Source organism: Temnothorax longispinosus, chromosome 1 (genome assembly GCF_030848805.1).
Source record: "Temnothorax longispinosus isolate EJ_2023e chromosome 1, Tlon_JGU_v1, whole genome shotgun sequence".
Taxonomy (NCBI): domain Eukaryota; kingdom Metazoa; phylum Arthropoda; class Insecta; order Hymenoptera; family Formicidae; genus Temnothorax; species Temnothorax longispinosus.
Genome location: NC_092358.1, coordinates 25542896 through 25557135, shown reverse-complemented (window position 1 = coordinate 25557135; position 14240 = coordinate 25542896). Strand labels below are relative to the sequence as shown.

Below are 14240 nucleotides of genomic sequence, written 5' to 3'. Positions count from 1 at the left end.
CTCTCCCTTTTGGAGAACGCTTCCGGCACGTGGCCGAGATTCCGCCGCGATATCACGAGAACGGCAATTATTTCGTTGCAAGAATTTTCCTGAAACGTTTCCGGAATTTTCGCGCAAAGTTAATGGAATTTGAAGGAGAAAGTTACGAACACGGCCTCGAACACCTGCCGTAATAAGATATTTCGTGTGCGTGCGCGCACACGTACAGTTGTTAGTGGTGGCATTCCTCTCGAAATAATAATAATTTCACGAAACTTCGCGTTTCTTCCGCGGGGCGCGACTGAATAATGTTATCAAATGCACCGAGCCTGCATGCCGCGTATAAACCGAGCTGCAAAGGCCGAGACAAATGGAGGCTTTCTTAGAAAAATGTAAGCTCCGTTTTCTATTTTTACAGAATATTTTTGACGGAGTATTTCATAAAACGTTTACTGTAAGTAACATACATGTTTATTCAATCACGTTATTTTTATCATCGCGATGTTATAATAGTAACTAATATACTCTTCATGAATATTCGGGAAGAAGCAGTTTATTATTTTTAAAAATCTGGGAAAATAAAGTTTCGGAGCGTACTAGCGTAATGAGTTTTTAAGATATTCAAATTACAAAGGCTTACACTAGAAGAACTTTAACTGGTAGGAATGGTGTTGTTTAAAACACAGCGTCATAAATAAGAGGCTAATAAAAATGAAATAATGCTACCGCAGTTAACGGTATTAGATCCTCGCGGTCACGATCCGCTCTCGTCTCTTTCTCTCCTAAACGTCGTCCATGATTCGCGTATCCGGCATTCGGCGAGTTCTCCTGCCAGCAACACGTGATGTGATACACCCCGAGCTCTTCCGTATTCCGTCGCGTCAAAAACCCGCATGCGTGCGATGCATAAGGACGAGCGACGGAATGCGCCGTGCCGTGCCGTGCCGCGATTTCTCGACGAGAGCAGGATGCGCGGGCCGATCGGCCGATCATGCGCGAGCTTTTCGAACTTTCGACCGGCCGGAGATCGGCGGCCTGTGTTGAGAGAGAGCAGTCAGTGCAGTCAGTGCAGTCAATGCAGCCGGTGATTCCGCGGACCCTCTCCCGGGGCCGGGGGCGTCGATTCCGTTAGCGGGAAAGTGCCGCCGCGAGGGGTGCGTTTCGAAAAGGCACTTTGCCGCTCCAGGAGTGGCTAGACGCATCGGTGGTGGGGATATTATAGCGAGAGAGGAGCCGAGAGGGTGAGAAGAGAGAGAGAGAGAGAGAGAGAGAGAGAGAGAGGCAACAGGGGGTGAGATAAGCAGGCAGAGCGAGAGAAAGAGAAAGCGAGATAGATAGAGAGAGAGAGGGGGGGTCAGGTAGATAGAGAGGGTCGCGGGAGAGGGAAGGGACGGTCCGGAGGGATGGAGACCGTGAGAGCGTGAGAGGGTAGCGATTGTGCTTGTGCTACAGTCGCACCGCGACACCCCCACGAGCGAAATCGCGCGCGGCAGCTCGCATTCTCGTGTATAGAGTCGTGTACGCGTATCGCGAAAAAGGGCCCGCGAACAGTGCTATGCTTTTGAGGCTGCGATTGGGAAGGTTCCCTCCATCTTCGTCGTTGGCCTTCTCTTCATTTTCTTTCAAGTGAGAGCGCAGAAAGCCGTACGGAGTGCAGCGCTTCCAATGGGGTGAGTCTTGTATAAGTGGTTTTAAATGTTGGTTTAAATTTTTTTACTCGACAGATATGATAATGAAAAGAATAACATTTTTAATGTGATAGAAAGAGAGAGAGAGAGAGAGAGAGAGAGAGAGAGAGAGAGATTAGATAATTTTAACGAAATACAAGTATAAATAAATGAAACAAAATCTTTAGCTAAAATTTTAAGTTTGTTTAATAAAAATCTCTTGCGTTACATGGTATTATATGTTGAAAGTTAAAAAGTTGAAGATAAAACGGCGTCCGCGATCAAATATTTGCTAAGAAAAAATCGACTTTATTTTCTCCAAATCTATGTTCGCAAAAGTATCTTCCAGAATATCTTATTCAGATATAGAGATAGATTTCGGCATTTAGAGTTAGGCTTAAAATTCAACAAAATTTTTCAGAAAAATTATTAAGAATGAGAAACGCGATATATGATTCCAATTTTTTAATAAATTAATTATAGATTTTTTATTTTAGTTTTTTATTGCATATTATTCTTTTACATAAATTTATTCCTAATAATTAGAAATTAGATTGAGTATAATTAAAAGCTATTAGATTGCTATATTCCATATGTGCGCGTATGTCGATATAGCGGATTTTGAGATAACGCGCGAAAACAAAACGATCGTTTTTGTTGCAATATGTTTTATAGCGATAACAAGACTATAAATAAAAATACAGACTAAATGAAATGATGGGTGTCATATACTGCATTTTTGCTATTGAGGCAGATTTTATTATACTTGTACAACTTAATTTTTGTCCGTCCCATGATTTGTGGTCGAAATAAATCCGTTTCATATCTAACGTTCTAATATTTTTAAGTATTATTATCTATTGCTTTTTTTAAGAATACAAATATAAATTCCAATTATCGGAATTAAATTTTTTCAGAGCCCCAATTCGATACTATTGGTATATTGGATTTACACAAAATTTAATTTGATTCATTGGAGTAGGAATGAAACTTTAAAATAACATACTGCATACAAGATTCCTTTACGTAATATTAGAGATTGCATCGATCTTGATGAGCTTGTTTCTTAAACGCGGCAGTCGGAAGGCTAATACCGAATGTATTAATTTCTATTTAGATACCTGTACTAATTTATTAAATTCCTTAGTAAGAAAATTTCGTAGAAAATTAACTAGACGGAATTCTCAGCGATACAGTGTGGATTCCGCATTCTTTCTTGGAAGGAAATTAATTTTGCAGAGGCTCTTTTAACCGGTCGGAAAACGATACAGCGCTCGCTATTTCCGAGTCGAGATCTATCGAGGTATACGCGCATTTTTCCGCGATAGGGCCGATCGAAGGATTATTTCTCGGGATCGTTTGTTAAAACGTCGTCGAGGTCAGTGCTAAGGGAGAGGTGCGGGCCTTTGCGCGAGTCAACGGCGACCTGTTGATGATCTTTCTCCGACTCGGTGCGTTTCAAGAAGTACCCTTGGGAATCACATGCACGTTAAACCCTTCTCTGGTGTGTGGTATACAGGATAGTTTCGAAGCTACATCGTTTTATTGATAATAAAAAAGATGTTAAAATAATGTTAAAAGATTGCATTTTTTAATATTAAAATATATTTTAGAATATAAGTTTTAATTGGAAATTTAATTAAGTTTAGAAGATTGCAAATTAATAATCAAATCTTATTCTTTATTTTTTAATTAATTTTATTAATTTATTATTTTTAAATTGATATTACTTAAAATAAACATTAATTTTAAAATAACCATAAAAATATTTACAAACAAATAAAGAAATTCTAAATTAATCGAGTAATTAATGGATGAAAAAGAAATACATGATAATATTTTATTATTGTAATATAATGGATCTTTTATAGTCGACAATATTCATTAGTAGACAAAATAATTCTTGGAATTAATTAATTATAATTAATTTAATGAATAATAATTATTTAATAATAAAGAACTGAAAATTGATATATAATCCACATGATAATACGAGATATATTATCATTTATTTGCTCATTTGTGTATTGGTTTAATTTCTTTGAAATACATACCGTTTGGATGGAAACCTAGCTGTTGAGAAGATGCGGCATCTTGGCCGATGTATGGAATCGCCCGTCCAATTGCGAATATTGATCACAACACTTGCCAAAGTTCCTTTGACAGAATCGACTGAGTTGTTATGAAAGTTTCATTAACTCCGACCAATGGAATGCAAAAATAATATTCGTACAGCGAGAAGTAATAACTCGCTCGATCGCATCTCGTCTTTATCATTCATCGTAAAAACCTGCTCGCATATTTTAGTTATCAGTCATGTTAAATATCAAACTATTTTAATTCTCGTACTCCGATCAGTCTTCTATCAATCCGCAGATACAAATATTGATATAATAGATTCGATTGCAATATAATGAAAAATCCGTCGACTTAAAAAATATACCAACCTAAAATTATAATTTTCGTTATATATATTGATGGCAGACGTTAAAACATTAATACAAGCAGTTTTACGATTAAAGAAGATAGAACATATACGCGAAATATACTTATCTGAATTTCGTCTCTATAAAAAAAAGTTATAGTACAAGCTTATATTACTTAATAGACATTATAGAAACTTATTATTAAATGCTTATTATATATTAATATTAACACAAGATTCTATTTCCTCAATTCTATTTCCTTTTTATCATATTCTTTATTATTTTTTATTGTAGAAGTGAAATAAGTTAAAGTGGCGGAGAGTGCAGAAATCATGAATTCAGATAAAACTTAAACTATCATAAATGGATGCAACTGCGTCAATGCACGAGCTCCTTTCGATCGCTTTCTCGATTCCTTCCATATAGGAAAGTATATATGTATATAGGAACTTTTTCTCGGTCTGCAACACGCTCCTTCCAACCATCTGTGTGCCGGCGTTTCTGGTGAACTCGCCTTTGGAGTACTGCCAATGACTTTTGGCTGACTGGTAGAACCTGTTGATGACTCTGCCGATTCGCCCATTCTGCACTTTATCTTCAATCGGATATTTTTTTTTATCGATGGCATTCGACGGCTATTTTTCAGTATCATAGCCGTATAAAATAAATGAGGCACTTATTTGGATCTTTTTAACATCTCTAATTTTAGTGATAAAAGATTTGAAAGAACTGTTGAAATATAATTGCATTAATCTATATATTCAAAGCTTGGAAATTATTAAAATAATTAGACTACTGAACCAAACGGAGTTAGAAATGCAAACGTTTTTATCAATGTAATAATGCAATTTTTTTCATCGACTCGTCAGCCCGCTTTGATTGCACGAGGGAAGCGTATTTACATTTCGTCCAGCTCGCGTTCTTTCTTTTTTAATTTCTTCGTTTTCCCGAGAGACCCCTACCGAGCTCGCGTTTCTTATTCAGTACATGTTCGCAGTATTTTCAGGTCTAATAGGACCGGAGAGCTCGCGAGACGTTCCCAGTTCTATCTTTTCGCCGTTTGCCGTTTTTCCAATTTTTCGTGCGCGCGACCTACGCGGCGTGCCAATTTCGCGCGGCCGTAACTTTTCCGTATCGTTTGACCGTCGCGAAGCATCGGTTTTTCTCGATTTTAACGCGGCACTGTCCAATCGTTACAAATAGTATGTGGCGACGCGATCCTCGCCGATCTGTCGGGGAAATATTTTCCGAACTCTCTAGCAGTGGAAGTGCCATCGCCGGCGAAGTCTCCACGGGCCGATTATTATACTGCGGGCGGTGTTTAATTTCTCAGGAGACAGCATAATTACAAGCGAATTAGATACTGTTTCAGGCGCAGGTGTAAGCATACCGGTGCATTATTTCTAGTAATAATAACATAGCGCTTTGTTATCCGATAGTTAAACATTTGCGTTTATTTATCGCGCGACAAAAGTTACGAGTAAGCGAAGCTACGTGGAGACAGAAAGATAAAGAAGAGAACCGTGTAGAAGAGCTTTGTTAATTGCAAATAGAGTTACGCGGAAAACAATAAGCTTGAGCGATTACAGGTACAAGTTTTATCTGTAACATGTGATTTTAAATATCAAATTTTAAAGTTAAAATGTTTATTTTATGATAACATGCTTTGTAACTGACGTAACGTTTACGACTGGATATGTTTTTGTTTCGTGCGTGCTACGGATAATCCCCCGTATAACATGCGCAGTTTTTTGGCTGTGCTTAATGAAATTCTACCGTCTACTGCAGCATCCTAATGAGATGCTGGCGTACAGTGTACTTAATCCGCATGAGAGAAACATTTACATTCTAAAGTGCAAATTCATTGTTTCGCGTGCGCGGTTAGTATCCGCGGCCGTTTCGCAGAGTCCGCAAGATAGATTTCCTTAAATTTCAAACCATTCTTCTTGAGACTTGCCACTACCACCAGTACCACCGCGGGTGTCCAACAATAATCAAGCCAGCGTGCAGCGTCCCCGTGCATCTTCTCCCTTTTTTTCCTCCCCGCCGCGAACTGCTATAGCTCCCGAGCGGGGCGCAAAGTCGGTGACGAGCTTCTTAATTATTTCTCTTACGGTGCGGGCGCGCGCGCACCTCTCGGAGATCCGCCGAGCGCGAGATATTTCTCCTACTGTCCTTTTCATTTGTCTCTCCGCGGCTTGCATCTATTCTGAATTTAATCCCACGCATTTCGTTTTTACCGGCGTGACAGCTCGAGACGAATGCCAACACGTACACGATCGCGCACTCTTCTCAATTTCCTTTTATCTTGTTTTCTCTCTATATATTCTCTGGTAACATTAAATGAGGTTCGTTAATTCCTAAGTGCGTCAAGTTTCGCATTCATGTTTTTGTATTAAAAAGGAAACAAAAAATTCTCAGCAATCAATTACTTTCAATTTTGTCATGTCAGCTTCAGTGATTAGTATTATCGCAATCGTATAGTCGTTTTCGTATAGACTCCTTTTAACGATGCGAAGCACGCGCCTAATACGCAACAAAGCCGAATTAATTACGAGATACAAGATAGAGCGTTTGAAAATATCATCGTAGATTGAGCTCGAACGGAGAAATTCTACTCTGCCAATTAACCCAGAATTCAACTGTACCAATTCGCGAGATGAGAATATCGTTACAACGTTACCCAGCTTGTTCGCAAGCGAGCGAGCGAGCGAGAGAGAGAGAGCGAGAGAGAGAGAGAGAGAGAGAGAGAGAGAGAGAGAGAGAGAGAGAGAGAGAGAGAGAGAGAGAGAGAGAGAGAGAGAGAGAGAGAGAGAGAGAGAGAGAGAGAGAGAGAGAGAGAGAGAGCGAATCTCCACGTAGATTTCCGGATTAGGAAGTGCAATGGCCTCGGTGGTGGTAAACGAAGTGATACTCTTTCCCCTTCTTTTTCCTGCTCACCCATTTCTCGTTGCTGTTCTCCGGGATGCGTTCTTCCGGCATGGCTGATGGGTCCCGTCCGTCCGTGACGACCATTAACTATCCCGACGCAATTTTCGCCAGAGCGATGGAAAAACTTTTCGCTCGTCCGGTTATGTGCACGTTGTGCAGGCGCGCACACACTAGCGCATACGTACGCGTTTCACACTCGGTAGCAGCCGGTCTTCGTGGCCGGTGCGCTAATGCCCTCCGTATTTTCCGTATTTTCTGCGGCTAACTTGGCCGATGGCTCGCGATCCTCGGGGACGCGTCCGAGTGACACAGCAGCTGAGCCCCTCTAGTAATCGAGATGTGAGCTGTATCGCATTGATCCGACAGATCGATTCTTTTTTTGGCCGCAACGGACCATTGTGATTGGAGTTTTACAACTCGTGCGTGTTATGGTCGTATATTAACATTTTCGACGACATTTAGACATCTATAATAGGTATATAAAAATAAATTTTCAAATAATACGTTTATGATTTATATAAAATAAGGCAATATTTTTATTGTAATTCTTTCCTTTTCCACGAATAGTATAACCTTCAACAAATACGTTCTTAGTTTCTTATTATGTTTCAATAAATTCTCATTATTTTCTTTATATTTTCCGTAATAGTGCGATGTCTAATTCACACTGCTTCAGTTTTAACAAGTTTAGAATTATCGAGTTATACGATACGGCAAGAACAGATGTGAATTACTTAACTGAAATGTTCGTGTATAATTGATGTGTGAGAATGCGACACAAATGCGATCCTTTCGATGAAGGCAAGGGAGAGATCTTAGGATTGTAGAAAGAAAGGTTTTTAGCAAGAAGCTTATGTCCCTTCGATGTGGGTGGCCTTTGGATGATTGCCAATGAATGCTTAACGGAAAAAACCTGTTGATAATGGCGTGATATAATGCTCGGCTCGGTAACGCTCCTATTTTTACCTATTCTGCCATTCTTCTCGCCTTCTCGCTGATAGTCTACGACTCCGATTCGTTTTCGTACGAGCGCGTGTCTCAATGTTGCTGGTGTATCGTGCAATTTACTGAAAAAAGTATCGTGTGACCAATAAACGATTTTTCTTTATACATGGCACATATTATTAATGATAAGTTTTTCGCGATTAGTGGTTACAGCTTGCAGCGGCAGACATAGGTACCTACATAGTAAGTTTAACAGAATTCATTAATTTAAGATATCACACTTTTATCAGTAAGAAACTCTGATTTGTAATGTGTAAATGACAAGTATATAATAAATAAGTAGAAAGTTTTTTCTGTACTATATTACGGTATATTAAGTCTTCACGGTTGTAATTCTTTTTTAGTGTCGAAATAATGGTCTATATAGCACGTGATTAATATGATTTCCTTGTACATTCAAATTGAATGATTAATTGCCAAAGAATACTCAAATTACAAAGAACTGAGTCTAACACGTACAACGGATTTTACAATGGCTTTTCGAAGGGAACGATCGACGTGGGCGTACGTTTCCGCAACGTATCCGCAACGTCGGCTATTAAACGGCCATTTGCCGTGCAAATAATAACCAACGCTTCTGACGTTCGGCTCTTTTTTTTTCGCGGCCGTCGAATTTTAGATTGCGCTTTAATATCGGCCGTCCGCTTAATCCGCGATGACGCTTTTTCTGGGATTTCCGAACGCTTTATTACAAAAAAGGTCCCACTCTCCGTCCGATGGACGGCAGATGTCACGCTTGCTGTTTTTTTGCTCTCGTGTCCTCTCGCGTGTCGTAACGTATTCGTTCGGACCTGCAGTTTCGCCCGGCGAACGGATTTCTGGTGAGGGTGGTGAAAATAAGGCACGAGTTCGCGGCGCGCTGACAAAACGAGAAGGAAAAACGGAATTTCGGGCCATCGAGTGCATCGAGCACATGCACGCCACTGCGGACAGAAAGTCGAAAAAACGTACGAGATATTACGACAGATAGAGTGAATCTACACGAATCGCCCTCCCTTTGCGTCGTTTCCTTTCTATATGTATTACGTATGAGAGGTGTTTTTGAGATATGTCAAGCCAAGAATGTTGCTTTACGATTATTTTATAATTAAATTATTTGATTAATAAATTACGTTAAACTAAATGGAAATAAAATTAAAGAAAATTAAATAAAAATTTACAGGACGGGTAAATTATGATACTTTTCGATGAGCGAGAAAAATGTAATCGTCAATCGGGGCGTAATTATACTTATATACAATAGACGCTTGGGATGTTAATTGCGTAGGCTTCTCGGAAGTTGAGCTTCTTTTTAATTCGTTAATTCGATTATCGAGTAATCCGCGTTTCGAGTGATAGTAAATTGAATGCCGAGCGCGGCGCCTCGTTCTTGAGAAAATTCCGGTCTTTTAAAGTCGGCGACGACGCCGCCATACGCTTCGCCCCTTAGTCAATACGCTTAATGGATAAACTTTGAAATAAACGTTCGCCGATACAGCTGCCTATATAGACGTATTATATCGACGCATTATATCGTCGAGTTTTCATCCTTTCGAAGCCAAAAGTTGCTATATTCCTGCCTGCGGTAACTTGGCGCGATTATTATTGCCGGCATTGAAATAATCGACCGTAATTTTCGTATCCGCTGTTAAACTATCGTTATTAAATTACAGGATAATTTGGTGTTGACGTGGACAAGAATATAATGCTACATAATGTTACTCGCTCGACGTAAATGATTTGTCAAAAAGTAATTTCGCACGATCGCTTTGTAATTAGAACATAAAAGAAATTGGCAATAATTTTGCAATTATTTGGCGATACGTTCTATACGATTTTTATTGAACCTGAGCAGAGAGATTTAGAGTGTATTTCTGAAAACAATTTTGCGATGCATTTATTACGGGAATTGTGTTTGTAAATTAACCCTTAAAGCGCACATGGGATGTAGGATACCCCACTCCGAACTTTGTGCTCTGATAAGTCCCATTAAAATGTCTTTTTCAATAATTTTTTAAACAATGTTAATTTTAAGAAATCGCTATAACTTTTGTTTATCCTTAAAATACATGACTTTAACTTCATTCAGAAATTTTTATGCAATAAAATAGTCAATAGCGTCGTTACAGTACATACTTAAAGACACTGGGGTATCTCATACCCCCAGTGCGCTTTACGTAATTTTTCGGAGGTGTGCGCTTTAAGGGTTAATATGATTTTCTTTACATATATTTTGCGCTACGGAAAATATTTATCCATGTGTGAAGCTTGATGAGTTTTATTGACGAAATCAAAATTCTCACCAATAATCACATCAAATTATTCCGTTTATTTCCATCTTGGTAGATTTTATGGTAACATCTTATTCCAAATCTCTGAAATTCGTGCTATTATTGTTAGTCAGACCGAAAGTAAAGCGAGGATGGACGGTCTTTTAATAACAATGAAACTAACATTATCGGCGCAGAGAGAGGTCGGGTTATAAATGCGCGAATAATTTCGACACGTTTGTAAGATGGAAGGTCTAAAGTTTTACGTTGTATTTTGCATATCTTCTGTTTTCTACAAATTGTTACGCGACAATGAATCGTTAAACTTTGCGTCCATCTGTGACAGTCTGGCAACTATACTGCTCCGCGCTACGGCGTTTATGCATTTGTTGAAAGCAAGGAAGTTGAAGTAAAAACTGAGTGTTTAATGCAAATATAATTAATTTATTGTAGATGATATATGTAGATGATATATTAAGGTTCACTATAGTGCAAGTATAAAAATAAAAATTTATTATTTTTGCAAAGATAAAGTTGCATGGTCCTTATTTGCAACATAAAATATAATATCACGTTGATATTATTATTTAATTATTTTATTGTTTAATGATATATTTATATACCTACATATAAATATATTATTTTGTTTATATAAAACATTAATTATTTTTATACTGTTTTAACGTTTTCATTTGAGAGGTTGCTAATTTTATTAAAAATAACGGAAATTAAATAATTTTATTTTATAGAATAATTTAATTTTATATTCCTCTTTGATCGACCATGAGAGCCGTGCTTGAAATTCATTTCTCCGATGATTTCGCCAGTCGTTCAACATATTGTCGCAGGTTCGAGCGGTCGGTTTTGCTCTTCTTCGGCGATCTTCGGAGGTTACGAGACACCAAATCGCTGAGCTTTACATTCGCTCCCGACACTTCTTGCTCCGATTCCGTTCTATCCCCGAACGTCTTCCAACCCTCTCCACCGCGTTCCCGATGTCTCCGACATTCGAAGGATACCGCACGTGGGTGTGCCGAGCATTTCAATAAAAGGCACCTCACAGTAGACGGCGGGATTGGTGCATGCCGTGGAGGTGGCGAACGGGCGTAAAGCGATACTCACCCTCACCCTCATTCACTCCCTTTCGTGTGGTCGTCCGACAGCGTATGTTCCTCGCGGGCATTATTTCCGTTTTAACAGCGTGGCGACGTGCGGTCGCGAAAAAAAGAAGAAAGGCAGGCTGGCAACTGCGAGTACGGTAATTTACGGGCCAAGCAACGGTCGTGGGAATTCATAAACGGTCGCGAACGTGAATGACGGTATAATCAACTGCGGCATTTCTTTTTTTGGGATTAACTATCTTTCTTTCTATGTTTTTTGAAATGTAACTTTTTTTTTGTTTGACCGTAATAATTTCATTCGATATCGCAATGGTTTAGATTGTTTAGAAAATGCATGGAGGCTTTGTCATAAATAAATATTTTTAATGTTTTGGTAACATGAATATTCAAATCTCTAGATTGCTCCAAAAATATAAAATTTTGTAAACGTAAACCTTTAAATATGAAATATCAAAGGACAATAAAAATGATTATATCTGGAAATAAATATATTCGGGAACAGAATAATTAAAATTTATTGCAATCGCCAAAAACAGATTGTTACATTTATTTTCTTTTATTTTTTTAATTAATAGAGATTTTATAAATAGGAATTTATAAAAATTTGCAAACATTTCCCTTAAATTTTGTATCATAAGTAAACTTCCGCATTATAGGTAAACTTCCAGTTTTCGGAAATATATTGGTAAGAATTATGATGAAATTCTAATAGAAGACATTTGACTTGAATCTCGTGATAACAAGATCTCGCTATTCAAAGATTTCTATCTTAATATTAAATTTCTGCAACATTGTAATTTATGCGATTGTGATCAGTAGGAAATGAAGTAATGTTTTTCTGGGGCATTTCAACATTCTTCACGATATTCAACATTCTTCGTATTCTGTTTGGAGTTTTCTCTTCTTATTTGTAAGACAATTCTATTCATTCATGCTGCATTTCATTATGGATAGAACAATCAAGTTAGAGACTCTCTATTATTTCACGATAAGTCTAAAATAGCTTCTATTTATAGTATATTCTATAATAAGTACGAAGTAGCTGCTATTCATAACAGATTTTACAATATGTAAAACAATTTCACCGTTCCTCAAGTAGAACAAGTGTTCCATCGCCTCCGAGCAAAGAATAATTAGCACTACCCGCTTCTCCTTACCGAGCAACTTGTCAAACAACTTATTGGAGTCCTTTTTCGCGAGGAGAAACCTTTGGGCTCTTGCTGAGAAGGATAGTCGGCGTAGATTTATTATACCGAGAGAGCTTCTACCAGCGCGCGGCGAATTCCCCTCGCTGCCTTTTAAGGCGTTAACAATAGTCGCCTGCACTGCTCCTCCTCTCTCTCTTTCTTTCTCTCTCTCTCTCTCTCTCTCTCTCTCTCTCTCTTTCTCTCTCTCTCTCTCTCTCTTCCCCCTCCCTCATTTTTTCCAGCATTGCCCAATTCCTGTTTTCGGGAAAAATTAGCCGTTCGCTCAGCGAACGCGGTATCGAGAGATCGGGTCCGAAAAAAGGCTCCTCGCAAAAAGGACAAATCTCGGGCAGATATCGCTGATGAATGACAGAATTAAATCAATAAGTTTTTTGATTGAATTCGGTAGCGCGAAACGCGTAGAAACGCGAAACGCATCCGCGTTGCAATGGTATATAGTAATGGTTTTAGCGTTGAACGCATCGTTTCGTCGCATCGGACATTATTTCGGATTGTAATGGACTGAAAAGAAGAGAAGAGAGAATAAGGGTTCTTCTCATAAGAGAACAGAGACGGAGAGGGAGGGGAAGTCCGGATCTCTCTCTCTCTCTCCCTCGGATTCGCGATAACCGAGTTGGATATCCTAGCAATGCGGCGTATAGCGATTGACGATATATATTAAAATTGTCGGAATGGTATATCACCGTGCGGCGAGCTCGCGGATACGTTACAATCGCGAACATTTCACCGTAATACGATTCTATTAGACGGCAGAGCGAACGTTAAAGATCGCTCCTCCAAAATATCTCTTCGCTTCAAGAGAGCTTTCATGATTCGAACTACCGTGAGATGGTGTAATATCGATTCAGCGCGGTAACGTCGATCACGTTTTTGTAAAACAATAAGCAGTTGCACCGCCGAAACGTATTTCGCGTTGCGTTAAATGGCGGCATTATATTGTTATTTCATGGAATGATTTCTGTTACATTGGTAATATTCTATTGTATTGCATGGCGAATTTTTTCTCTGCAAGTCGTAATGTTGTAAAGAAGAAGTACGGATAAAGGAAATAGTTGCATTCTCAGCATTTTAACATTATCAATTTTTAAACGCTTTTCAGATTACTATTTCAATTGGCACTGGAAATTACGATGTCCTAAGCTAGGTTTCACTACAAATGTAATTAAGGCTATTTAAATAGAAATGATCCAATTGTTTTAAAGAATTGTTAAATAGTTCGAAATTTTTATTCGGTTACACTTACAAATGTCAAAATGGAATAGATCTCCAGATATCATTTGTCGTTCTGAAATTCTATTCGCTTGGGTGAAAAAATTCCGAACGTTTCGTAAAGAGAGAGAAAGAGAGAGAATCACGCGTAATGGGAAACAGGGATTCCCTGCGCGCCTTGTAGATGGAAGCTCGCCATTTTCGAATAAGTAGACGGAATTTGCCTGGGACGGGACTGCATGGAAAAAAGAACGAGAAAAAAAGAAACGCCGGAATTTAGGAAGAACCGATCCGGGAAAATTTCGGTCTAGACTCGAGAGAGTAAACGCGGCTGAATACGTCGAGTGAAAATCTTGGTGCTCTTTCTCCTCTTTCTCCTCCTTCCTCCTTCTCCTCCTCCTCCTCCACTTCTCTCTCTCTCTCTCTCTCTCTCTCTCTCTCTCTC

The 14240-nt window shown here is 38.8% G+C and overlaps 1 protein-coding gene across 2 annotated transcripts in view; it reads left to right on the top strand.

The window, feature by feature from the left end:
• Dip-lambda (Dpr-interacting protein lambda) overlaps positions 1–14240 on the top strand; it is a 149474-nt gene that overhangs the window by 6590 nt on the left and 128644 nt on the right. Inside the window, exon 1 of one of the 2 annotated variants that reach the window (XM_071791316.1) lies at positions 1107–1649. The exons of the other annotated variant lie outside the window; for it this stretch is intronic. The gene's annotated coding sequence lies outside the window, so the exon portion shown is untranslated. Of the gene's footprint in view, positions 1–1106; positions 1650–14240 lie in introns of those variants that run through there. 2 annotated transcript variants of the gene reach the window in all.